The sequence below is a fragment of the Manis javanica genome, chromosome 9, assembly GCF_040802235.1.
Source record: "Manis javanica isolate MJ-LG chromosome 9, MJ_LKY, whole genome shotgun sequence".
NCBI classification, from domain to species: domain Eukaryota; kingdom Metazoa; phylum Chordata; class Mammalia; order Pholidota; family Manidae; genus Manis; species Manis javanica.
Window position 1 is genome coordinate 123,041,149 of NC_133164.1, and position 27,921 is coordinate 123,069,069.

The 27,921-nt window shown below is 50.5% G+C and overlaps 1 long non-coding RNA gene across 2 annotated transcripts; it reads left to right on the forward strand.

The window, feature by feature from the left end:
- The first annotated feature begins 180 nt into the window (after positions 1-180).
- On the forward strand, positions 181-27,708 carry LOC108404739 (uncharacterized). Of its 2 annotated transcripts, none has more exons than XR_001854997.3 (3): positions 181-315; positions 17,370-17,527; positions 25,110-27,708. It is a non-coding gene; the product is annotated as an uncharacterized lncRNA (long non-coding RNA). The 2 variants fall into 2 exon arrangements; XR_012121415.1 differs by lacking the exon at positions 181-315 and adding an exon at positions 1,077-2,345.
- Positions 27,709-27,921: the final 213 nt, after the last annotated feature.

Consider the following 27,921-nt stretch of genomic DNA (forward strand, 5'->3'; position numbering starts at 1 on the left):
GAAAACAAGGGAAGTCAAGAGGAGACTTGGTCTCTAGGCCTCTCACTCCTGTCCCTTCTGATTCTACAGTTCCGTCCTCATTCGGTGCCATACCCATCTCCCCGGAGCCCCCTCCCCTAGTATGATGTCCTATGGAACCTGCACTTCCAAATTCCCACCATCCAAAATCAGTAACTCTGATTCCTTTCCTTTCACTGTTCCCGTCTATTATTTTGCAGTGTTGTCTGACTGCTGATAGACCCTGAGGTGACTGGAATAATTCATACTAAGCTGTGAATGGTTCATTGCTGATCCAGCTTGTGATCCTTCTCCCAGGTAACCTTGCACTGTGAAAGGGTTTTCTTCACAGGGATGAAAAGTACAGCATAGGGAATGTAAATAATAATGTAATGACTTTATATAGAGGCCCTTAGTGTGGTGAGCACTTTGTGATGCATGTAATTGGCAAACCATTCTGTCGTGCACCTGAAAGGGCCATAGCATCGTATGCCAACGGTACTTCAATACACTTAGGTTGCATTCATTTAAGGAATTACAGGCTTCAGGCATGCCTGAGGGCAAGTGAGGGGCACACTTCGCCCTGGTCCCTCCTTCTGCATGGAGATAGTATTGTTAATATCGTATTTCAAACCTCGAATTCCCAAACTCTTGAGGGTGCGCCTCTATCAGGTCAAAAAATGAGCACTTACCCTGATAATTTATTGGAGTCACATATGTACTTACAATGGATGCGTCAACATGCTTTCTTTACTGTAAACAAACATTTTAAAAGGTGTGGTAAAATGAACACTATTTTTACACTCTCTTAACGTAAAATACATATTTTGCTCTCACTCCAACTTGTTTTGGATATGTAGTAAGTATAAATATGTAGTCAGAATGCCCACTGCATACATGTGCTAGATGCCGAAGAGGGGACCCACCAGAGAGCACCTCCCGTCCCCACCCTTCGGGGTGTCTGCGCCCAGCAGGCAGCACAGGGAGGAGGCAGGCCGAGAAGGGCTCTCTGCGTATAGGGTTAGTAAAGCTTGATTTTATTTGATTAAAACAAAGAAAGAGCTAAAGGCCTTGTGATGGTTTCTTCAGCACCCCAGCTGATGACCGTGGGGTGCGATCACTGCTCCGTGTGCCTTATTTAAAATGAGAGCAGGCCCAGATCCACGTTTTGTGGAACGCAGGACTGTCAAGTTTTCCGAGGAGAAGAAACTCTTTTAAGAAAAAGAATAGACACCAAAATACTCTTGCAACTGTTATGAACTCTTGTTATCTTAGGAGCACATGGCGAGGACGGTCCTAGGGTGATGGACGGGGTCCCTGCGGGGCCCCCAGCGCCTGGAGCAGGGAGGGGGAAGACAGGGCTCCCGCGGGCTTGACGAGGCTGCTCCGGAGAACACGCCGGCTTGGGAAAGAGTTAATTTCTCCTTTGCAAAAGGTTGCTTAGCGCACTGGAATTTGAATGTCCTTTTCCGCCCCGGTGGTCTTCAAGGGGCCTTCCCTCTGGGAAAACCCTGCCTTCTCGCTAAACTGTCTGAAACACAATCCCGGCAGCACTCTGAGCTCGGAGGTCTGCGGCTGACAAGGCCCGGGGCTCAGATGTTCAGATGACGTCGCAGGGGGCCCCGCGGCCCGCTTCCTCCCCTCCTGCCACTGCGCTGCGGGCTCAGAGCGGAGCCGACTGGAGGGGGAGGACGCGCGGCTCTGGGGAGGGGCAGGCTGGCCTCGGTGAGGTCGGGCACCGTCGGCTCCTGCGCGGGAGAGGGGCCCGCTTTCCCCGTTCCTCCCGAGGTGGAACTGGTCTTGCAGAAACCTCCTTTTAAGGCATTGTTCTCAGGGGAAGATGGCGAAGGGAAGCCCAGAGAGGCCCGTAACGGGGCGTTTACGGCCCTGAGGACAGGGGGATGCCCGGAGTCCGGGGGCGGCACCCGAAACAAGGGTCAATAAAGGGTTACGGGTGCGCCTAAGTCGGTGGCAGTAGGAAGGCCCAAAGCAGATTTTACTTTTAAAAAGGTAAAAATGTGCTCCTTCCCTCGACTCCCCGCTGCGCCCGCCGCACCCATGGCGGCCCTTCCTCCCGGCGCACCCCTGCCACCCGCTCCTGCAGCAGATGCTCCTCTGCTCTCGAGAGCAGGGGCCGCCGCAGCCTGTTTACCCAGAGTGCCCTGCGCGGCCGCGTGACTGGCTGAGTCGCACCACGTGGCCTCCCATGCCCTCCAATGGCGGCCGCAGGAGGGAGGAGTGAAGGCGGGAGGTGCCGAGGTCACCCTGCGCCCACATGGCTGTGGAGCGGAGGCAGCCGGCGCCACCCCGAGTGGCCAGCAGGGAAGGCTCGTGCCCCTCCCGGACAGGTAGGCCCCGCGGCGTGGGCGACAGATCCGCTGCGAGCCCCCCACCGCCTCGGAGCCTCGCGTGCCCGGAGGGGTGTGTGTGTGTGTGAAACGAGCCCGGAGCCCGTGCGGAGAAACGTCCCCGTGGCCCTGGCATGACGGCGGCGGCCCCTGCCCGGCGCCCGGCCCACCTGCTGGCCCAGCGGCCCCGGGGCTGCTGGCGACCCAGGGCACTTCGGGAAGCGGGCCGGCGCTCTGCCCTCTGCGGTGTGAGCTGCCGGCGGACCCACCCTCAGCGGGACTTCCCGCGGGACCAGGGGCCCGTGATTTGGGCGCCGCTGCCACCTGGTGGCCGCATGCCCGGACTGTGCTGCAGGGTTTGCTTTCATGGTTCTATTTTTTTGAAGGATGAAGGAAGTCCTAAGAGTTGAAGATGGAGCGTTCAGCCATAAAATGTCAAAACACATGGCAGGGGAAAGGAAGCAGTGAGTGTCAGGTCAGGATGGGGAAGCTGGACCATTTCCAGGGCTTCCTAGAGCCACAGCTCCTTGGAAATGTGTTGAGTTCCCACAATATCAGATGTGCCCAAATGAAAGAACCAGGATGTATGCCAAAGACAAGATGTCATTGATTTGTATTACTTATCATTTGGGGTTGATTTTCTGTTTTACTCTTTCCATTTGGATATCAAGCTGGTTTCAGTGCACCCAATAATTACATCTAAACTGAAATATAGCGAACACCAACCTAATTCCGCACTTCCACTGTTGAACTGTAGCCCTTGCCCTGGACAAGTCTGGAAGGAGCTCGACCTTGGGCAGAAATAACTCAGCAAAAATGTAATACTTCCTCCCACTCCGGAAAATAACAGCTCTCTATGTCTGTGTTATCTGTGCCTCAGAAAATCAGGTTCTACAATGATTAATGAAGCTCTAAGTAAATGTCCTTTTGTTCTTCAGAGCCCTGCACCACCCCCAGTTTGTACTTTATTCAGATTTCTTGAGGCCTTTGACCCTACCTTTTGGTAACCCAGTTTAGGGGAGGAGGGCAAAGGTAAAGAAAGGGAATTGAGTGTATCATAGGTTTGTCCCAGGGCTCCACAATTACAAAGTTCCTTCATTATATGCTGCGAAGTGAAAAACAAGACAGAGTTTATACGTGGCTCAAGTTGGACAGCAAGTATATGGCAAGGACAGAGTGTGACCCTAGAGCTCTCTGGATGCAAAGAACAGACTCTTACCCAGCATGTCCACAGCCCGTTGAGACTCTGGGCTGCTGTCAGGATGCCCGACTGCCTTCCTGGCAATACTGCTCCTTCTCAATGGCTCCTTGATTAACCTTCTAGGAAACTGGAATCTTCTACTTCATCTCTGGAACACAGATTGAGGCAGGTTCTCAGACAAGATAGCATTAAGTTCACCCTGTCTTTGCAGTAGTGGGCACGAATCAGCTCTGTGCGGGAGGAAAGCCAAGCCAGGCCACAGGATTTGGGGATTTTCAGCCTGTGGATTCAGGAAGCAAAAGTCTTCATTTTTAGGGCTGCCCTGTCAGGCACGTTACAGCTTCCTCGTCCAACGACTAAGTGCCATAAATCTCTAGGCTGCCAGTAGTCAGACTCACATCTAAATGGTCCCGCACACCAGCCGTGAGTCGCCACCAAAACAAAGCTGGGGAGCAAGTGGCCCATAAATAAGGCCCCTCTTTCTGGCCATGGATACCTGGCGAAAAAAGGAGGCCTAATGGGACAGCACCACCTATGCTGTGGACCTGCCCTTGGACCCAGCGCCTCTGTGTTGTCGATGCCCCTGACAGCAGGTCACCCAAGGGTGGGCTTGCTGGGCAGCAGCCCTGTGGGAAGCTGAAGAGTGGCTGCGGGCTGGGTCCTTTGCTCGTTGGCGATGAGGCCGCGTGAAGAACCGGCCCTCCCCAGTCTGTCAGCTCTGGAAGTGTGCAGGAGCCCCCATCTTAGGACATAGCTCAGACTTTTCTAGGATTTCTATTGGATAGGGACAAGGTAAATGCAGGACAACCTCAGAAATAAGAAAAAGTCTTACTATAGGGTGTGGGCTTAATTTTTTTTTCTGAGAAGGACCGGATAGTAACTATTTTCATTTTTGTGGGCTACACAGCCTGTTTCAGCTACTCATTCCCCCAGGGCACAGAAGCTGCCACATGATGCCTGAATGAGTGGGCCTGGCTGTGTTCCAGGACAACTTTATTTACAGGAAGAGGTGGTGGGTGGATTTGGCCCTCAGATTTAGCTTGCTGACCCCTGAAATAGGGGAGGGAACAGAGATGTTCCCATGAGACCCAGAACCTAATCCCTGTTCCCCATGCACTAGATCTCTGACGTTAGTGAACTGTTTGTCTCTGAGTTCATTTCCTCATTAGTAAAAAGGGGTTAACCGTATGTACTGCTTGGAGTTGTGATAATGTGTGCTGAGCGCAGAGTGGATTTTCAGTAAGTGCAGGGCTTCCCACAAAACACTGCGGCTCTTGGGGAGGCTGCCTGCAGTGCCCGAGGGCCCGATGGCCCTCTCAGTCTCAGATGCTCGTCTTTTACCTCATTTGTTGGGCCTGACTCAGACTGATGAAGTGTATTTCACTCCATTTGTATTCTAAAAGTAGGTCTTTCCAAACTCACTGACATGTTATTTCAAACTGTCTGGCAGCATTCAAAACTGTGTGGAGTCCCCTGGCAATTTCGTGGCACCAGAACATTGCCTACCCTAAAATTTTAAAATTATCATGGAATCCAAAACAGATGTCCCAAATCTAGGGGGGACTAGAGCAGCCTTCATTTGTTCTTTGGGAATGCCCTCGTAAGCATGTTTTTGGGCAGACTTCTGTGATAAGAGCCAGGCAATAAAAGATCTCAGAGTGGTCTAAATACTGCAATTTTGGCAATTTGTGTCAAAAAATTTGGAAGGCACAGATAACTGAAACAACTGACTAAATTTATGGCTCAACCCTTCACTAAAATATCTGGGTTTGGAAGATGTCATTGATCAGAGAAATGAGAATTTGGATGGAAAAAAATATTAGATAGTATTCAGATGGGCGGAACTCACAGCTCTGACACTAATCAGTACTTAGTTATTTAGATTCTGATCTGGGGCCAAGTTACAGCTTGGGTCTCTCTCAGGACACATCCATATTACCTAATGAGCAGGAGCGTATGAGACATGCTACCCCAAATAGTGCCTCAGGAAACGGGAAGGACGATTCAGAGCACTGTGTAAGTATGAACTACCATAAGAGAACAATGCTAGTTTTAGATTAAAATCTGTCCTTCCTGAGCAAAAAAGCTGTTACAGGGATGATTAAAACTGTGGAACTGGTTTCAAAGATCTTGTGAAGGTTGTATGTAGTTAGGAAAAAGAATAAGATTAAAAAAAAAAAAAGCTTACAAGAGTGAAAGCTTTGCCTCTAAGAAAAGGAACAAGACAAGGTTTTCACCTCTGCTTTCACCTCTCCTATTTAACATCGCATGGGGAATTTTAGCCAGAAAAATTAGGTAAGAAAAAGAAAGAAAAGACATCCAAATTGGAAAAAATAAAAAAGAAGTAAAACTATTTCTACTGAAAAATACATGATCCTACATACAAAGCCCTAAAGAATTCATACACAACATACATGAAAAACCCTACTACAGCTAATAAATTTAGCAAAGTTGCAAGGTATAAAATCACACACACAAAACACTTGTATTTCTATACACCACCAAGGAACAATTCAAAAAGGAAATTAAGAAAACAATTCCATTTATAATAGCATAAAAAATAATCACTGGAATGCCCAACCAGATTTAAATCTTAGGAGGTCAGATTTAAATCTACTTAATAGCTGTATGCTATTGGGTATGTTATTAACTCTCTGAACCTCACTTTCTTCAGGAGATGTGTGTGGAGGGCAGGGGCTGAAAAAGGGCTTACCTCATGAAGTGTTGTGAGGATGAAGTAAGATAATGTGTTACGTGTGGAGCCTGCCATATAGAAGGTGAATTCCTCAGTATGCGCCAGCAGTGCCGACAAGAACTCAGGATCCCATGCAGTGTCCGGCGTGAACAGAGCCTACAGGAGACGGGTCAGGAATGAGCTTTCCCAGGATTCAGGGTAGAAAGTCACTAGTTGCAGCATTTTATTTCAGTGGCAAGCTCTTGAAAGGGAATGGCTGCAGCCTTGAGAAGGTGATCCCAAATGGAAGCATCTGGCATTATTGCAAAAAAGAAAAACAAATTCAAAATACAGCATTTCAGAGGGTTTATCTACAGAGCAGCGTGGCAGCTGAGACACTTGTGGAGCAAGCATTGGATGCATGGGAGAACCTCAGCAGAAACGGCTGCTGACCAAGGATTACGAGCTTTGTGCGTTGGGACTGTATTTATAGGTAAAGTAATGAGGTTTCTGCTCATGCTGAAAATACCTAACAACTGGAGTTAGACCCTCATTCATTACTGGGATGAAAACCTGCAGGCATCTTCACTGGAAGAGCCTCCCCACAGCCCGGCCCGGGCGGGCGACGAGCTGCGCACCGGCGCCCGTGTGCGTCAGAGGAGCGGTGCTCACATTTGGCTCGGCCCGCAGAAGTCTCCATCCTTACTAGTCAGCCCTGCAAAATCGTCTTCAGGCAGTGACACCCAACAGTGTAGAACAGGAAAGCCTTTCACTCCCCCTCATTTCAGAGATGAAATGAAGTGTGGCTCGCGGGGAATCGCCACGGTGGCACCGCTGACAACGGTGCCTGCAGAGGGTGATGGGGCATTTTCCATGGCAGACGCACATCCTCAGCACACGGGTGCAGCTCCACCCTACGAGGAAGAGGGTGGTGGGTCGGTGTAGGGGGAGGGTCAACAAGGAGCCCCACCTCCTCCTCCGTGTTCCCGCTGCAGAGGGGGTCAGAGGGCTTCCCCCAGGCCGTGGGAAGGATGTGGCGCCCTGCTGTCCTGTGCCCCTTGCACAGACTCTCGCCAAAGCTGCAAGAAGTGGTGATGTGCTTACATAAACCCAAATGCCTGCAAGATCGGGGCCATGTGGGGATCTTCACTAATCCAGGGGCTAGGGCCCCATTCCATGTAGACCTTGTTGAAAATGTCCAAGAGGCGCATGTGGGTCTGAGGTCAGTTTGGAAGGTTTTCTCTAAAATATGTTTGTTTACCTGCATTTGAAAGTCATCTTTGTGCCACTGCCCCTTGACATCCGCCCAGAGCTGACTTTTCTCCGGGGCCCCCAGGGTGCAATCGACCAGTGGGGTTCCTCTTCCACAGTGAGTACAGGAGTCCTGCCACACTGAAGAAAAAGGAAACACTTCTTCTAAAATGTTGAAATGCCGGCCAGGATCAGCCAGTCCTCCGCCCTAGACCTGAGGATGAGATTCATTTACTGGGGAACGCAGCGAGGGCATGTCCGGTCGCGAGTGACCTGAGCTCCCCAACCACCATGCCCGCGGCCCTGGGGCCGGCTCTCTCAGGGTGGCTGGTGGCGCTCCAGACTTCAGTGCTTCTAATGCCCTGAGCCCACTTACCCTCTGGCAGTCGAGACTATTGGACAGTTTGTTTCCTCCCTGCCCCTCAAGGGAGAAAGATACCAACCTTTAAAAAGGACGCCAACAGCCTTGTCTGATGTCTTTGAACTCACTGAATTAAGGCCCCACTAGACTGTCTTATCCACCATTGCCCCGCGAGCACAGAGCATGTGGCTGCCATCCATGGCCGCGGGTCCGCCTGCTGCCGGGGCGGCAGCGGCTCCAAGTGCTGCAGTGAGGGCAGCCCCCCCATCAAGGGCACTCTGGGCAGACCTTTTATGTCAAGCCCTCGTAGCCCTGAGACCTCCAGAACAAACCGTGCAATGTGGATTCATCTCCTATGGCTGCTGAACCAAGTTACCCTGGCTGAGTGGGGGGGAGACATCAGGTGTATCACAGTCCTGGAGGCCCGAAGCCCCAGGCAGGGTGTCGGCAGGGCAGCGCTCCCTCAGAGGCTCCTGGGAGGGACCCCAGGCCTCTTCCAGCTCGTGGTTGCTACCAGCGCTGCGCCGTGTGCCTAGGCTTGGGGCCGCATCACTGCCATCTTGGCCTCCCCTCCATGTGGGCTTCTCTGTGCAGTGCGCATCTTCACTGGGCCGCCTCTGTGTCTCTGTGTACAAATTTCCATGTTCTTGTAAGGACACCAGTCAATGGATATAGGGCCCACCATGATCCAGTGGGACCTTGTCATAAGTTGGTTATATTTACAGAGACCTTATTTCCTAATAACGTCACATTCTGAGGTTCTGGGTGGTGTGAATTTGGAGGGACACTATCCCACCCAGCACACAGTGCTCCCCGGCAGGCTCAGCCCCCCGGCTGTACGTACCCCCAGTGCAGCAAAGTGCCGTGGTAGAAAGGACTCTGTCTGCCTCCCTTGGCTGAGGCACAAAACAATTTTTGATGCTAAATATCATACAGGTCCATTCTGTAAGTATTTATCAAGAGCTTACAGTGTGCCTGCCATTTTGCTAGGCTACGTGGAGGGTCCCACAGCGCATCAAAGACGGTCGGCCTCAGTGGATTTCACCATCTCCCCTAATAGACTTCATCTGACTAGTAAGAGTTAAACTAGCAGTGGCGAGGGCCATGGGCAGCTCTCCCAATTATTGATGTGGGTGGGTTGGTCACAAATGGTCACAAAAACATGCTCCAAATTAATGATTTATAAAATGTATCGATTCTTATCTTTGGAAATGTAAAATCTGTTCCTTTGCAGATACAGGGTCCACTGAAGTAGTTCTGAGAATGGAAGCCTGAAGCACCGTAAACTGCTGATTGGTTCTCTTGTCCCCAGATACTGGAGTGAGATGAGGGGGAAGCCGTGTTTCTAAATATAGTCCAGTATTTTGAGATGTCATGTCCCTGTCTTGCATTTAAACAAAAAGGAAAGATGAAGTTACAAACCTGAAGTTATGTCAGGAAAAGATAACTTCTGAAAACAGCAGCAGGAATCCTGGGGTGGCGGCCCGGTGTTCTGGTGATATCCCGGATTCATGCAAAGAGGCAGGAAGGCAACGTGCCGTACAGTCTCCCCCAGTGGCTACTCTTTGCAGCTCTTTATTGGGGTGAATGACTGGAAGCAAGTTAGTGCTGTTCCGTTGATTAGGCACGAAGGCTTCTCCTTGCTCACAGCCCTTGGCTGTTCAGAAACATATTCCTGTGAATGAATCACATTCATACACATCATATTCATATACATTTCCTCTCTCCTCTTTTCTGTCTCCCTTCCCATCATTCTTCCTTTTCTCTTAATTCTTAATTGAATTTTGTTCGTGTGCCTCTTTTCCCAGTTACACTTAGATCTGCCCATAGCCTTCTGCGGCTGCCACTCACGTTCCCAGCCACACCCTCCTCGAGCCACAGCATGCCCACAAATGACCTGCATGTTTTCTGGAGATGAAGGTCTTGCCTCAGTAGGTCTGGGGTGAGCCTGAGAACCTGCATTCTTGACAAGCCCCCAGTATGTGGGCCACCTGAGAGCAGAGCTAGAGATTCCTAGGGAGAGCCCAACTCCCTTGTGGAGGTCAAGTGCTTTTCATTTCCCTTCCCTGGGGAGAAGGCACCAAAGAGGAGGCTGGGCAGGGTGAGTGGGCAGGGGCGACACAGTATTTGCAGGGGGTGACAGCGAAGTCCTGGGTGAGGCTGGCAAGGGAGCATCCCGGCTGATGGGCTTGCTTCTCTCCGGGTTAAAGATCCAGCAGGTGACTGGCTGCAGGGTAAATGGGCAGGTGCGAGGTAAGCCTTCAGAGATGTGTAGATGGGAACCCAGTGTTCTCTGCACCCCTGTGTGCCAGCAGCACCCCACCTGCATGCTTTGCTGCTATTTCAGCCAACCCCTGACTCCTTCTGGGTGGCAAACATCTCAGAGGAGAGTGTCACTTCTGGACCAACAAACCGGATCAGGTCCTTGCCATGTCCTGTAAAGGGTCTTCTGAGAAGGAGACATTTTGTTCATTATGATGAAGAGTTTCTCTCTGTGAATGTGGGCCACCCGCCATGATTCATGCTAAAGTCACTCAGGGAGAAAAAAGGAGAGACTGAAATGGCCAGTCCACCGTCGCCCAGGAGGGGCGTGTGATGGACTGCCCGCACGAACACCAAAGCCCCAACGTGAGTCATCGCTGGCTCACCCCTAAATGTTCTTCTTGCTGCTTAAATTGTGTCCTCAGAGGGCAGCTCCTCTAAGGGATCAGATCCAAGCTGCTGGCAGGATTTTCAGCCTATGACATTTCAAGTTGGAGTGGCAGAGCGACCCTTCAACATTGGAAACTTAAAATTACCTGTTTGGATAACAGGTCCCTTTCCTCTCAATACCATGACATTGTCCTTTGTATTTCTTTAGGGGTTTTCTCACATTAACATCACGTGTTACCATATTATGGTTGATGCAGTTGACAAATGGTTATAAGTGCAAACAACACTAATTGTTAAGCTGCTCCTCCGCCTACCATTCCGACAGTAGTAACTCCGGGTGCTTCCTGACGGCCGAGGGAGAAACAAGGCCAGCAAAGAGGAGTCAGCAACAGCCCCTTCTGAGTGCCTAGGACCGGGTGTTCGGGGACCCACATCCCAGACTCAGTTTCTCGCAGGCACAGTGAGTGCGTGTCCCAGATTCCCTGGGGCAGTCCTGACCGCAGAGGTCGTGTCCGGCTGCATCAGGCCCCGAGTCCATTCGCTGTTGGTCATCTCATCGCAGGACATGTGCCCCCGGCAAAGAGGCACGTGGAGCCTTCTGCCCAGAAGGCTGCTGAGGAGCGCGGGCAGATGAGGGCACATCCGTGATGCCCTGATGTCGCATTCCTGGTGCTGTCCACCCACCGAAAGCACGTGTCTTCAATGACAGGTGTGGTGAAAGGGGTGTTCACGTAGTGAGAACGTGAGGCACAGGAGATGCTCTTGTGAGTCTGGGGGTTTTGTCTTCCTTTCAATAGTTTTGAACTTTATTCTGGAGCAAAGTTAAATTACTTGGAAAGGTTTGCTTTTAAGCTTTGTTGAATGGGACCAAACCAGGGCCTGGTCCAGGGCTAGTCTGGCCTCACTTCCGAGATAATGTGCCCACCCCGTCCCCCCAATACACTGAGTGCTCTGTGCCTGTGAATGTGGGCTGCTCAGCCCTGCCTCTGAACCGCACAGACAGCGCCGGAGCTTCTCGTCGGGACGCGTGGGAGCCGGGCGTGGAGCTTTGCATCGGAGAGAGCGGTATGAGCGTGGAACGGGCTCTCTTTGCCGGGCCTGGAGCTTAGCCCTGGGGAGCCAGTTCTGTGGGGGTGCCAGAGACACAAAGTAAGGAGTCAAGTAAATAAACCAACTAGTATGATAGGATCTGTTTTACAGGAGATACGTATGTACAGTAATATAAGCACAAGTACAAGCGGTGAGACATCCTGCTGAGAACAGGCATGGCAGGAGCTGAGGGAAGCCGTCTGGATAAAAACCCAGGAGGGCCCGAGTCTGGCTGTTCCACCCACCCTGCCTCCATGTGGTCTTCCGGGGGGCGTCACAGATGACCTGGGGTCTTAGCTGCACACAGTAGCACCAGGTGGTGCTCTGATGAGGCCAGGGAGTCAGCCTTGCCCAAATGTCTAAATCCCTATCTTGACGTCTTGCCAGGGTCGTGTTAACCACATGGCACCAGCCTGCAGGCATTGGCCAGCAGCTTTGGGCACAAGTGGAGACAGGAAGCTAGCAGGGGGCTCCAGGCCTGCCCACCCTTCCTCTTGGAGAAAGGAGAGTGTGGCTGTGCCGCTCAGCGCCTGTGGCTGCTTCCAGCAAATGCAGCGCTGCGGGTTCTGGCCCACTGGCGAGCAAGCCGCCCTCCAGGGTGGGCAGGGCTGGGCCTTAAATTGCTGGCTGCTGAGAGCTCAGAGTTCTCTCCCCTACAGAGGGCAGTGTAGGAAATTGGGGCTGGAAGAGCAGGAGCCTGCTAGAGGTCAAGGAGAGGGCATCCAAGCCCCGCAAGCGACCTGAGTGCCAGCACGGAGCCATGACGTGTGGGCCTTTGATAGATGAAGGGCCAGAGTACGGGGGTCATTTTAGTTGGCTAGGGCTGCCAAACAAAGAGCCACAGACTAGCAACTATTTTCTCACTCTTGAGGCTGGAAATCCAAGGTCAGGTCTCAGCCGGGCTGGTCCCTCTGAGAGCTGCGAGGGAGAATGTGCTTCGGGGCTCTCTCGGCCTCCAGTGGCTTCCTGCCAGCCCTGCAGACCCAGGGCCTGTAGCTGTACCCTCCTTCCATCGTCTTCCCCATGTGCATGTCTGTCTTTAGTCCAAATGGCCCCTTTTTGTAAGGACACCGGCCACCCTAATGACCTCATTTAAATTTGATTGCTTCTGTCTAGACCCCATCTCCAAATAAGGAAACATCCTGAGGGCCTGGGAGTTAGGACTCCACCTTCTCTTTTTCTCGGGATGGAGGGGACACAGTTCAACCCATTACAAGAATATTAGGAAGCTGGGAATGTGCAGGATGAGCCTGGACCCATTTCATATATGATGCCTCAGCCTTGAATCTACAGTGAACTCTCCAGAGACCACTGACAACTTCTAAGCAGAAGAATGTCATGACTGGGTCTGTGCTGGGGAGACTAGCCCTGTCCTGGGCAGGCGAGACGAGCAGGCAGAAGCCAGCAGAGCACACCCGACAGCGTAGACCCGGGATGCTGAGCGCCCAGACGTGGGCAGTAGCAGTAGGAATAGAAAGAGGGCTGTCTTTTGAGAGGTTTTAAGAGGGAATTGGTAGAACATGGTAGCCCATTATTTGAGTTCATAGACATTAAAGTAAATAGTAAAAAAATGTGTTGGTCTTTCTGAGACCAGAGCCAAAGGGTGGGGCAAGCGGGTGGTCCAGAGACTGGGTCCCCGGGGTTCCCGGGAAATGGGGGTGGGGCCTTGAGGTGCAATCTGACAGGCATCCTCTGAGGCATGGGGAAGACAAGCAGAGAAGATACAGGGACGCATGAGCACAAGGCACGGGCAGGAGGGCCAGGAGCAGGGGCACGATTGTGGGGAAGTCTCCGGACAGGTGCAGCAGGGAGAGAAATTCAGGCCTCGGAGGTCCCAGAGGCCTTCTGTCCCAGGCCCCCCGGGCCTTGCTGCGGAGTGCCCCCAGCCATGGCAGGACTTAGCCCAGTGTCCCTGGTGCTCTGTGTTTTGAAGTCACTCTTTTGAAAGTCACACAGATGACTGAAGGTCATCTCCACACACTGTGGCGAACTCGGCGCGCCGGCTTGGCGGGTCATGCTTCCCAGAGATTTGGTCAGACATTCTGCATATTCCGTGAAGGCATTTTTTGAGTAAGATTAACATTTAAGTCATTTAATAAAGGACTCTGAGGAAAGCAGGTTATCTTGCATTGTGTGTGGGGGCCTCACAATCAGTTGAACGCCTTCTAGAAAAGCCTGAGCTTCTGAGAAGAACATCTGCCAGCAGGTGGCCCCCAGACTCAGCCTGCAGATTTTGTACTTAGGGCCCCACGATCATGCAAGCTCTTTAAATCCATCTCTCCACACACACCCTGCTGGCACTGTGTCCCCGGAGAACCTGACTGATCACATCATCTTGATCAGTCTCAAATGTAGTTCCATTTCCTCAACCCAAATTGAAAATAGGAATTTAAATTATTGGGTTAAAGGGAAAGGTGTTAAAAGGCCACATGATTTTTAGAAAAACAATACATTAACTAATATGTGTTTTGTGTTAGGACTTCTTAGCACCAACCAGCCGGTATCACCCATCCAGTCTCCTTTTCCTTCCTGTAGCTTAGTCATTCCCATGGCAGATGCCCGGGGCCTGGGCATAGGGCTGAGCACCGGATGTGCCCATGTGGGGCCGCGCTCCATCCCCAGGCTGCTGATGGGATCCTCGTGTCAAAGGTGACACGGAGGAGCCACATTATCTGGGCACCCAAGTTGCCCTGCCCACAAGGGCAGAGTCGGCCAAGCATCCGCGTGGCCAGCTGCTGTGCTTGACCCACCCATGCTTGTCACGAGAAGCAGGTAGAAAGCAGTATGTGGGTGTGGCATTCACTGAGTGCATCTCATTGAGTTTTTGAGGAAAAGACTTCAAAATGAGGAGGAACAGCAGATACACCTAAGATGCAGTGGGCCTGCCTGATGAGATACCCAAACGAGCAAAATGCACGCATGGTGCAGTGAAGTACCTCCTGGACGTGGCCATCTGGGAGGGGTAGAGGAGTGTGGTGCGGGCCATTGTACGAAGCCTTCAAACATGTCCCCGCTGCCCCCCACCCAGCATGACAAGGCACATGGACCAGAGGGGACTAACTGGCTGACTTCCCTTCCTGCCTGGTTCTGTGGTATCTGGCACCCACTTACAGACAAGGAAGCTATAAGAAAGGTCAGAGCTCCTGGCACTTAGATTTGGAACATTTTTCAAGTAGCCAATGGTGATGATGATTCATTTACTTTAGTTTAGTTTTAAATTTCTGATAGTTTAGAAAGGTTGGGAAAGCCTGGCAAAATATTCATAATCGGGTAGTAAGGGAAAAGTACCTGGTAACTGCATACACTTGAATTTTAAACGACTGACTGTGTGCCCAGCTATGCACGTACAAGTCATAGACATCATCACGGGTGGTGAGATCATGGAAGTTATCCATTCCTTCTTTTTATTCATGTGAATTTTCTTCAATGATATGTATTAATTTGTAATAAGGAAAAATTTGCTATCTTCTAAAAGATAAAATAAGGTCAAGTTGTTTACATATGCTTGAAGCCTTTATATTTCAACATGCTCAGAATTAGAATAACTGATGGAAAATACCGTGCATAAGCACGTCAACAACCACTCCTGCGTCCAGGGGGAGGGCCTGTCATTGGTCGTGTGGAGTGGAACCCTGATTCTGGCAATGTCCGTGTCGGCGTCCAGCGGTGCAGCGGCTGGGCCCGCAGCACGAGGGACAGAGAGACACAGCTGGCGCTCACTGTGCTGTCGACTCAAGGCGAGCTTCTAATATCACTATAAGCAGTTTCATCTTTTCGCCATGAATGTTTGAGGGTGGTGTTCGGAGTCTGACAGCAGAGCCATACATCAGGTGCTCTGGTGCCTGGGCAGGCCCTGCCCTGAACCTCCGGCCTTTCTGCATGATGTCCAGGCTGGCCGGGCCTGGCAGTTCCTGAATGGAGGGACATAGTCCCTTTGCAGTTCTTTGCCCTGCTTCTCACCCGTGTGACCCCTGGGTCCCCTAGCCCTCCTGCCTCTTTATCAAACACATCGCATGTGTGTGGAGTGTGGTGGGCCTGGCATGTTCTCAGAGCATGCTGCTCTTACTGGCATTGCACTGGGGGCCTGCTGCAGTCCCCTCTGACCCAGTCCCCGTCTCTCTCCAGCCGACGGTCTAGGTCATCACTTCCGCAAAGCCCCCTGCCTGCCTGGCCGTGGGATGCGAGAACCTCAGCAAAGCCATCCACCCACTCGGTGTTTGTTGGACTCAGCTCGTCAGACATTTCACTGGACGTTTTTAGCTCTTGAGAGGCAGCAGCAGTCCTGAAAGGGAACATGTGACATTAGTCTTGTAACAAGTTTTCTCCACTGAGATCCCAGCACCCGTGCAGGTGGAGGTGACATGAGCAATGTGGGCTATGGGTGCTGATGGCTGGGGGCGTTTGAACCCAGCGACAGATGCATCACCTTCTCCCAGGGCCACCAGTGCAATCATGCTCTCTGAAGTTTACTCCCAATTAGGGTGTCAGGGTACTATTTCTTCTCTTTGAAAGTGTGTGGACAATACAAACACTAGAAATGTTTGCTGACCTGGTTTACTGTAGGATATCGTTATGTACTTTGTCACGAATTTTAAAAATTCTTTAAACAGGCATTTATCTTTTGTATTTGGAGAAAGTGGTGACAAATGGTAGCAAGAATGCAGCACCAGGGACGACTTCCCTACTTGATGTATACACTCCTCGTGAGGAGCCTCCAGGGTTAATAGGAGGGTCGGGCAAAATTAAGGGGGGCTAAGATTCCAACAGCCTTAGAAGTGATTATAATCTCTTGAATAAATTAGGTGTTTTTTCCAGGTTGGTATGAATGTAAATGACAGCCTTGTAAGTAATAAAATAACTTCATTCCCCTTTCCTAATTTGAAGTTAGGATTGAAAATCGTTCTAGAAGGCCTGCTTAGCAGGAGTTTGTAAGCAGCTGGTCTTCCTGCGCGATGACGTTCGGGCGACTCAGGAACAGCTGGTGCCCGTTACCATGAACACCTCCTTCATGAGGCACAGCTGCCCCTGGTGGTCCCTTCTTTGGGGGCGTGTCCCCAGACATCCCTGAAAATGCAAGGGTCCTTCACAGGGCAGGTGGATTCATCGTCAGCATCGTGCCGCTTGGATGGCGTCGTTAGCAGAGGCTTCCTGTTGTGTCAGTTCTCTGGGGTCTGCGTGGGAGGTGGGCTTGTCAATTCTGTTGGGTGTAAAATGCCAAGGAATCCTGGCCTCAGGAGAAGGGGAGGGGGCGGCATTTCCCAGGAGCCGGGAGGGAGCTCTGGGGACCTGGGTGAAGGCGCTTCTGCTCTGCACTTCAAGCACAGGTCCCAGAGTCACAGATGGTTGGGACAAAGGGACCCAGCGATCACCCCACCCAGCTGGTACTTTATAAACAAGGAAGTGTGACAGCTGTGAAAGGAGAGTGCCCCCCTGGCTGGTGGCAGCTCGCTGATCTCTTCCAGGTCACCTAGTTGGCTTGCGCGCCTCACTGATCGTCTTCCTGATTAAAGATCAGATGCTTCTAATTTCAAGTCAATTAGGAAGTGCGGAGAAGCATAAAGGCAAACAAAAAACACGTGAAGGGTGGGCACCCACCAGAGACAAGCAGTACAGGAGGGAGATGTCAGAGCAGCAGAACGGGCAAGCAGAAGGGTCCGGGCATCCCTTCTGTCCCCTGAGAGCCACGGCTGGCTTCACACCCTGGCTTCCCGCTTGCTCTGGGGCTGTGTGCCCAAGGCACCCCCTTCTGTGCCCCTCAGCATCCGTGGACAGAGGTGTGTTTTCTCTTCCTTCCAGCGAAGGCTGCATCCCTGCTCATTCCCAGGCAGGACCATCCAGCCCGCCAGCCTGGGGATCCCTTCGATGCACTGCTGACTGTGATCACTGCCGTGTTCTTCCGACATCCCAACACATTCCGAACTTCAAGAGATGGCCTATAAATGTGCATCTTTAAGGTAGGTGGCTGTGTAAGAGTACAGACACAGTGGAAATGATCAAAATGTTCTGTTTACTTTCTAAAGATACAAAATCAAAATGATTTCATTTCCTAGACAGTCCTATGGATACCCTGTGCTAAATTTTCACAAGCATCCCATTTCAATGGTGGACGGATCGAGGAAAGTGCCGAGGCAGCTTTATGTATTTCCCCATGGCACTCCTGCCAGTGCTGCTTGCCTGGTGTGACTGCCCATCCCGCTCCGGGAGGGACGTGAGTCGGACGCTTGCTTTAGCTTCCCACCTAGCTTCTTGCTGCTCATCTCTCAAAACGAAGCTCTCCGTCTTAGTATGATGCCAGCTCTCAAGTGACTCCAAAAAGCTCTGCTATAAATACTGAAGTTCTGGGGTGATCCTCTCTTTTCTTTCTTTTCATTTCTTGCACTTGAACTAGATTTTAGACATTCCTGTGAAAAGGAATGTCTTTAATCTCCAAGCATCCCCCTTAGTGATAGCTGCCAAGTGTTAACTTCAGAGTGCCTTACTATGAGGCAGTGCTATCTACCTTACTAAACAATATGCAAAACCAGCCTACAACATTCTTTTGGGGTGCACTCAGCGGCAGAAGGGGAGCAAATATCTTTAGTTTCATTATCAAAGGAACTGCATTGTATCTGTTGGTCAGATGAGACTGGGGAAGGAGGGTCAGTGGTGCAGAACTGATGAGACACGGCCTGGTGCCCAGCTCTTCCGGAACTTGCCGTTTGCCATCCCCGGGGGTCCCCTGTGTAGGGACCGTCTTCTCACCTACAGCCGGAGGTGTCCCCATGGAGGAGGAGACCGCAGGGTGCAGCCTGCATGCCGGTGGGGGGCAAGGGGTAGTGTGGGGCTTATGACCCATCAGGGACCCAGAAGACATGCAGAACCGAAGGCTGCCTCCGTGTCCATTGTTGGGCGACTTCCAGGCCCTGGCAGCGTGTGGGGTGCACATGTTGTAGTCTCGTGTGAGAGAGGATGTGAGTCTATGTAAGAGTGAGTGTGAGGTACATAAGAAAACATGTGCGAGAGAATACGAGAGAGGATGTGTGACCTTGTGAGTGTGCAAAGATGTGTGTGAGAAAATATGAGTGTTGGCAAGTGTGTATTTGGAGAGTGGTTGAGATTGGGTGTGTGTGTGAGAGACTGTGGGTGAGGGATTGTGTGTGGGCATGAGATTGTGTGGAGGAGAGTGTGTGAGATGAGTGTGGCAATAAACCATTTCTTTTGGCATTTATCCCACTATTTTTAAACAGAAGATAAGGACATGGTTTTCTTAGCATCATCCCTTCCACAGCTGTTTTTCCTCTTGACTGTGTTCCTATAAAGACTCGCAGGCCCAGGAGCCTGGCACGCTCACATGCATCTTTATTCTTTGGTGTCCGGTCGGCAGTTCACTTGGAACTGCATTGCACGGTTGCAGTCGTTCCTCTTTAGAATTTTGAGGTCGTTGGTCCATTATCCTCTAGAATCTAATTCTGTGTTTGAGAAGTCCAATGCTATTCTGTTTTCTGAACTTTTTAAAAGTGACCTTTTTTGTGTTTTTCCCCTTCCCTCCCAGGAAAATCCTGGGATTCTGTCTTTGTCACCACTGTTCTTACATTGCACAGCGATGTTCTTGATGTCAGTCCATTCACTGGGTGGATACTTGGTGCATCCTTTTAATCTGGAACTTTCTGTCCTTCAGTTTGGGGGACAGTTCTGGTATTCTTTCTTTTGTGATTTTCTCCTCCATTTTTTTTTCTTTCTGGAACCTCTATTTATCAGCAGTTGGACATCCTGAATTTATCTATTTTTGTCTCCTATTTTTATGTGTTTTCTTACTCTACTTTCTGAGAGATTTTGTCAATTATGTCTTCCAGTATTTCTTTGGAATTATTTTGTTTCTGATTTTATATTTTAATTTCCAAAAACTCTTTTAATTCTCCTGTATTCCTTTTGTATAGAACCTTGTTCATGTTGCGTGGATAAAATACATTCTCCTACTTCTGCAAGGACATTAATTATAGAATGTTTTCTGGAATTTTCTTCTGCTCCCTGCACTGTTTGCTCTGAGTTCCTTTGCTCTGTTTTGTCCGTGTGTCCCATGATGGCATATTTCCTCAAGTTACCTGGCAATCTTTAGTTGTTCTTGTTAATAAGAATAGGTCATGATCAGAAGACTGAGAATTCAAGCTGATTTGAAACTCTGTGGTTGATTGCTCGTTCTTGCTCTGGGGCCGGAGTCAGCAAACTTGTTCTGTAAAGGACCAGATAGTACATATTCTGGGCTTTGTGGGTCATAGAGTCTCTGTTGCAACTACTTCATCCCCGTTATGCTGTTGTAGTGTGTTGTAATGCAAAAAAAGAAAAAGAAAAAAGCCATAGACAGCATGAAAACGAATGAATATCGCTGTATTCCAATAAAACTTTATTTGCAAAAATCAGGCATTGGGTGGATTTGCCAGCTCTTGGTGCAGAGCCTCACCCATGCCCTCAGCTATACCTTGAGACCAGCACCTCCCTGAACCAGTTTCTCCAGAGAATAGCTCTCCAGTCTTCTGTATGGGTGGGTATGTTTGGGTGAGCAGCTGCCAGTACACACAAATTACGGCAATACAAGTTCCTGGAAACACCAAGCCTGCTTTTAGGTCTCTCCTTTACCCCTTCTTCCAGAGGTAGACGGCGCCTCCAGACCCGAAGGATTGGCTACTACTGACTTCCCACTAAGCAAACTTAGCTCCATCTTTTTCTAATCACTAAGTCAGGTTCCACTCACCCATCTACTTTCCATGTCTCCAAACTGTATTACCAATTTATCATGTCTACTTTCTTTTTCTTAGGAGTCTGAAACTTTTTTCTCCTTGCAGTCATTTTGGTATGATTTCAGGAGGACACCAAAGTATCATGTGCATTCAATCTGCCATATTTAACCAAAATCCTCCTGGGATGTTTAGCATGCTGACCAAGGTCTTGGGGAGAATGATGTCATGGGAAGGGAAAATTTTAAAAAGGAAACAAAATGTGAAAGAAGAGAGAATGGAGGCCAGAAAGAAAACATTTATGTTTTGGGGTTTTTCCCCTAAGCACAGAGCAATGAAACATTAAAGCATCTTTTACTATGGCCTTCATTCTCTCAACAATTAAAAAAAAAGTAAGAAATAAAATAGTAAGTAGCACTGAGAGAGACAGTTTGCCTTAGAGACTGGAGCTGAAATATAGAAAGGTTTCTCTAATTCACTTTCTCTATGTTTGCACTCAGAGAAAGCCAAAAAAAAATGTACTAAACATGAAATATAACTTTCAGAGACCATTACTTGTGACAATAGTATTATTTCTGACAGTATTGCAGTCTTTTTTTCTTCCTGGAAAATTTTAAGGCAGGAATCACACTGAGATCAGATGTACAGCAATCACTGCTGTGGGATGACACGAGTGTTAATCACTGCAGTTGTCTGCCAAGGTGGTATCGTTATTCCACCCATTCAGAAGCAGCACAGTGGTTCTCTCTGAAAGGTTCCCAAATCAGAACTTAATGTCATCATGACTGATTTTATACAGTTAAAATGCCATGGGATGCTTTCAGAATTAAATAATTGATTTGTAAAGCTTTGCTCTTTAGAGAAAGAAGAGAAAATAACAATGCTCTAAAAACAAAAGGGTAACATCCCGCCACCCACCGCCCCTTCCTTCCGTCCGTCACACACAGCCATGCGCACACGTCTAGTGTACACGCACACCCCAAATGTGCCGCTTTCCCCTGGCACAAAGTTCTGTTATTTAAGGTGAACTAACTTAAAATTTTAGTATATCTGAACACTGACTTTGAGGAACCCTGGGGCCAGGTGCTCAGGGCCCCGGAACTTCCCAGTGCGAGGTGCCCGGAGGCTGGAGAGACTCCCACGTGCTCTCCCCCTTTGCTGTGTCGTCCCAGTTTCTTGGCTGTAGGTGGAGTTCAGCTTGACCTTTGGTTTTTCTGGCTGTTGTCAGAAGGATGGGGTGAAGGGCCCGGACCTGCTCCCTGCCTATCTGATGAGCTCTCTGTCTGCACAGAAGAGTGGCGGCTTGCTCAAGGTCACCCTAGGAAGTGATGGAGCCAGGACGGGAGGACCGTGGGTGCAGGCCTCACAGGGACCTCAGCCCCAGGGTGCCCCGGGGCTGAGCCGAGGAGGCAGGCTGAGGGGCTGGGGGCCGATGCCTCCGAGGACTTGTGTGCGGGAAGAGCCCTGCTGGATGGCGGGCTCTTGGCCTGAGTGCCTTTACCTGAGGGAGGCCACCTGACCTGGCGGATGCGCTGCCTCCTCCGCGACCTGAGGGGGACCAGCCAGATAGGCCCCCAGATCCTGTGATTCCGACGTCATTGTCTGTGGACTTAGTTGTGATCTGTTGTTGTTCAACGTGTTTTCTGTGAAAAAGAACACAAACTCTTTTTAAGCAAGAAAATCCTGTGAGAGGCCAAGTTATCTAAGTTACAGGAGGTTTCCACGTGGCTTTCAGTAAGACACTTAATCTTACATGCGCATATCAAATTGCTCATCAAACTGGCCTTCTCCTTCCTTCAGCCCTGGGTCCAGTTCAGCACCATGTCCCACAGACTTTACCACCCTCACGCCCAAATGCCCAGGGTCAGCCTGCATCTCCCCTTCTCACCTCCTCCACCATGGGCCCAGCCACCTTTGGGTCCACGCCTGCCTCCCTCGACCGCACAGCCAGGGCAGCCAGGTGACGGCTTAAAACGTCAACCAGTCGTGACCTGCTCACACTCACGCCGCCGCCACACCACGCTGCTGCAGCGCCGAGCCACGCTGGCCCTTCCCTGGCTTCCTGGGCTGCCCTTCAGCTGCACAGATGTTCCCGCTTCTCAAACAAAGTCCAATTTTTCCTACCCTTTGAGCCTCCCTGATTGCTTTTTATTAAGGTAAAATTCACATAAAATTAACCATCTCAAACTGTAAAATGTGGCATTCATGTCTAGTCCAGAACCTTTTCATCTTCCCAAATGGAAACACCACCCCAGTAAGCAGTCACTCCGTTCTCAACCCCTGACCTACTTTCTGTCTCTACCCATTTACCCATTCTGGACATTTCCTGTAAGTAACTTATGTGACGTGGCCTTTGGCTTCCAGCTTCTTTCACGCAGCCTAATGGTTTTCAGGTTTGTCCGTGGTGTGGCGTGGGTCAGGACTACAGTGCTTTTTATGGCTGAACAGTAGCCCGCTCTCTGGCTAGACCACAATTCATATATCTACTCAACAGTTGGTGGCCATTTCAGTTGTTTCCACCTTTCAGCTACTTTAAACAGTGCTGCTCTGAACATAACATTTGTGTTCAAGTTTTGTTTAAGTCCCTGTTTTCAATTCCTTGGGGTATATACCTAGAAATGGAGTTGCTGTGTGTTAGGACTTTCTCAGGTACCACCAAGCTGTTTTCCATGGTAGCTACACCAGTTTACCCCCCATGAAAAGTGCCAAGGGTTCCAGTGTCTCCACATCCTTGGCAACATTTGTCATTTTCCATATTTTGACTAGTATTTGAGAGGGTGTGAAGTGGTGTCTCATTGTGGCTTGATTTATATTTCCATATCGACTAACAATTAACAATATTTCATGTGCTTACTGGCCATTCCTATATCTATTTGGAGAAATGTCCGAGTCCTTTACCCATTTTTCAGTTAGGTTGTTTGTCATTTCAGTTTTACATTGTATGCATTCTTTATATGTACTAGTTAGATCCTTACGGGCATATGACTTGCCAATACTTCTCCCATCCATGGGTTGTTTTTCCATTTACTTGGGACAGTCCTTTAATGAAGAAAGGGTTTAATTTTGACCAAGTCTAATGCATCTGTTTTTCTTTTTCCTGTGCACGCTTTCGGCCCCCCATCTGAGTCCACTGGGATTCAGACAGGATGGCGCTGAGTCTGTGCTCACTCTGGCGACGGTGCCGTCATGCACGGTCATGACGCATCAAGCCTTCCATTTGCCCAGATGTGCGCTTAGCTCTCAGCTCAGAAGAAGCTGTCTGCTGTGATTCCTCGCCTCGTGCGCACGTACCACCACACAGGGCTTAGCTTACCTGCCTGCTTGGCTGCTTCTGCTCAGTCTTCATCCACTCAGATGAAAGCTTCCTGGCAGTTGCCACGCCTGTTTGCTCACTACGTTATCCCAGCATCTGGAACCGTGCTGGCACCTAGTAGGTGCTTAATAAATATGGGTGATGATGAGTGAGTGAACAAACGAGAACCAGCTTGGGGAACAGGGCGGGTCAGCCAGGGGGCAGAGCTGGGGCGGTTCTCCCTGCTGACTGGGCTGACGGCACAGGGTTCGTGTTCCCGGCATACAGGTGCTCACAGACGAGCCTTAAAACTCTTAGGGCTCTGAGCTTGTTAAATGTAGGTTCACCTTCAAGCAGTAGCCATAAGAAAGTACATTGAAATGATTTTCATAGTTAAGAATTCACTAAAGACACCTCATCATTACTACACTTACATTTCTGCCCATTTTGCCCTAAATTGTGTATTTTTCATCAACCTATTGATGCAACTAAAAGCCAAATGAAATAAAAAGTGTGTTTTCCCCTTCATCTGTCCATAATCCCTACAGGAAGATGAGCCATTTGAATCTGGAGGCCACAGTATCTCTTGCACCCCACATGATGAAGTGGCCCCTGGGCAGGGGCACCCGTTTCCTGCTCTTGTTCTTGTGCACCAGACACCCACTTGCCATAGTCTTTGTCCTTTCACTCGCTGACTCTCCACCAGCTCAGCCCCTGGTCAAGTAGGAGGCACGGCATGCAGGGTGTGGGCGACAGTGGAACAAGCCACCCAAGGGCTGATCACGGCCCGAGTGTGCAGGGCACGGCTGAGACTGAAGCTCCCGGGCATGTGGGCCTAGACCCACAAGGGCTGACAGACAGAATGTCCCCGCAGCTTGTGTGTTGGCAGCAAAGGCGAGCCCCAATGCTGGGAGACCGCAGGGCAGAGAGGTGAACCCCCAGAGAGGAGCTCATCCTAAACCCAGGGAGCTTATAAAAGAAGGAAGAGATGGGCAAGTGCCCGGGTCCCACTGGGAACGATGCAGGAGTCAGGAGGGGGGCGGTGGTGCCTGATTTCTGACACGCTCTGCTCTTGTGTAGCCTTGCTTAGGAGGTGAGGTGAGATGCGCAAATACACGTGAAGCAGGGAGAGGCAGGTGCTCGGTGGCAGCCACATGTGCTTTTAGTGGGGTTCCCAGAGGTCCTTACCACCAGCCTGGAAGTCGTGACTACACTGTTGGAGGGGGTGATGTTTGAATCTTGGGCTCCTTTGGGAGCCCCATCCTTTCGGCCATGTGCCAGTGCATATGCCCTGTGGTGTGCCCTGGCTGGACTGCATTCACACTGAAGCCAGGGGCACTCGGGGGCGGCTGGGGAGCTGCCAACATTTCTACTGCTGGCGCCCTGGCTGCGTCCTGCCCAGCCTGGCAGAGTCCCTCCCGCTGCCCCCCGCCGGGTCCTGCCGGCCCTCAGGTGCCCTCCCCGGGGCGGGTGGTTCCCTCAGGCTGGGTCAGCGTCCTTGGAGAATGCCATGTTCTTTACTCTTCCATTCAGTGAGCTCGTCCAGCCCAGAAGGGAGGGCAAACTGGAGACTGGCTCCGACGGGGTGAGAGGGCACGCCTGCAGTGGACCTGTCGCCTCGTTTGCCACCTGCCCCCAGGTCTCCAGGCAACGGCTCAGAGGAGCGAGCCTCGCTTCTGTGTCAGCAGCTTGGGATTCTCCTGCTTATGAACAGGCCTTGGTTTTACTTGAAAAATAACAACTGTTTTAACCAAGGATCTCTTTAGTAGGATGTTATAAAGCAAGTTAGGTGGAAGTGAAAATCCATGTCTTTCTCTTTTAGAAGGGGTCATACATTGGCCCCCCAGGAGGGCAAGACCCTTGCGCCTGTGCCCCCGGCCGTCCTCTCCGTCTGCCTGTCTGTCCTCCGGGCACGGGGCCTCCTTTTGCTTATTGACAAACGGAGACTCCAGCTAAACCACGCGTGGGAAAAGAGACTTGGAGGGATCCTTACATGGGCCCTAAGTAGGAGTTTCGGAGCAGTCACTGATTGGGTCACCCACACAAATCATTCTTTTGTGGATCAATAACTGAAACATTGTCTTCAAACTCCCAGAGGAAATTGCATGGATTATATAGATGGAAATGAAAAGCAGGCTTCTGCCCAGGACATCATGAGAGCTCGGGATGAATTTGAATCTGTGCACAATGGGGCCTTTCACACTTCAGGGCGGTTGAAATGTCAAATAATTCTCAAGGCATAATATGTGGCTTGTCAATCCCCACAGAATTCTTCATGTTCTTTGTACAGTGGAGATAGAGTTGGAGCCAGGGGTGGTGAGAAGGGGACACTTGTGCAGAGCCCCTCCTGCCTCCCACGTGTGCCCCCCAGCCCCAAGAGCACCAAAAGGGCACGCTTCCAGACTCGGGATGAGGGGGTGGGGCCCAGCAGCCTCGGGTTGGACGTGCTCCCAAGTTTACAACCAGAGACGATGAAGTGATTCACACGAGTCACTGATTAACCACTGCGGCAATGCTCCCCGTGGTCAATACATAAAATACGGACCAGGCAGGAAAGGGCAGCGACTCCACTCCCGCAGAAACAGTCAAAGAGCTGAACCAGTATCCACGTGAGAAAAGGCTGAAAAGACCAGTGAGCAAGTGGAAAATGTCCAACCTCACAAGTTGCTGAAGTGGAAAAAATATACATAAGAGGCCGCATACCTTTTTGCGCTCTGCAGGATGGCAAGGGTTTCTTTTTGTCTAAACACTGATGCTGGGTGTTGGCAAAGATGCAGGAGGCGGCACCCCACTGCTGCTGGGAGCACAAGCGACAGTGCTCCAGAGTGACTCACGCTCACGGGTGGATGTGGGGGGGTGGCTGCATGTGAGCCGTGTACCTGCAGGGGCTCGTGGGCAGTACACGGCGTAGCTCCAGCCCCAGCCCTTCCACAGGATGAGAACTTAGAACCACCCGATGTCAGCTCACGGGGGCACGGCAGAGCCCGCTCAGGGTTGTCTCTCTTTTTCTCCATTCCCTCTGCAGCAGGAGGACTTGGTTAGGTTTATATCCTTTTTTTTTTTTCTTACTGGATTCGTGTGCACCAAATCGAATTATCTTTACCCTGGATTCACGAACATCATCAGGGTTAGCTCCTGCGTGGTGCTTCTCACAGGTTTGTGCCCCTGTAATGTAATAAGGCCCTGTGGGCTCAGCGTGAAAGCTAAAGCCTTGGCAGTCCCTGCGTGCCCCTACGCGCTCCGCCCCTCGGGCCTCCGCGCCCTCCTCCGGGCAGCCCCTTGGACTCCTTTTCACGTCACATGGCCTCACATCATATGTGTGTGTATATATTCCAGAACGCAAATTTCTAATTAATTTTTAATTTTGCAAAAAAATCTGTCACACTGTATGTCATCTTTGAAACTTGTTTCACTCATTGAGTGTCTGCTGCTGAGACTCGTGCGTGTCATCGTGAGCTGCTGTGATTTCTTCACTCTGCTGCTGCTTTCTGATGACATCATGGTTTATTGATCCACGTTCCTGTTGGTGAACATGGGAAAGGTTTCCAGGCTTCTGCTCCTGAGAAGGGCTGCTGCTGCAGAATGGATGCCAACCCATTCCCACCCACACCGGCTGGCACACATCTGCAGCTTTTCTTCATTGCATTAGCTTCCTGGGGCTGTCATAACAAAGTACTGCGAACTGGATGGTATAAAACAACTGAAATTTATTGTCTCAGGAGGCCGGCGTCTGAAATCAAAGCGCCAGCAGGGCCTGCCCCTGGGGGAAGGATCCTTTCTCGTCTCTCCCAGTTTCTGGTGGTGATCTTTGATTCCATTTATACAACATTTCTGAGTTGACAGAATTTTGGAAACAGAGACTAGATCAGTGGTTATCAGGAACCCCCGAGATGGGGGTGGGAGGGTAGGTGGGCTACCAAAGGGTTCCTTGTGCTATCAGAGCTACTCAGCACCTTGACTGTGGTTCGCGGATACACAAACTATAAAGTCATAAGATTGTGCAGAACTTAATACCCACAGGTGAATGCACGTGAAACGGGGGACTCTGAAAAGATCTGTGTGTGACATATTCCGGTTGTGATATTGTTCTGTCATTTTGCAAAATGGCATTTGCATTCAGGATTAAAAAGGCGATTTGTTTACCCTGTATTTGTTTATATCTTTTTGAAAGAACTGCTTGCCATTAGTGTATGTCAGTAAGCAAATAAATACATGAGCGAATCCTGTTGCTCCCCCTCCTGGGAATGCTGCATGGACTAGCTCATCAACAAGCAGCTGGAATGAAAGATGGGTTCTCGGCATGTGGAGCGCCCTCTCTTGGGACGTTTAATCAGGGCCTCATGCT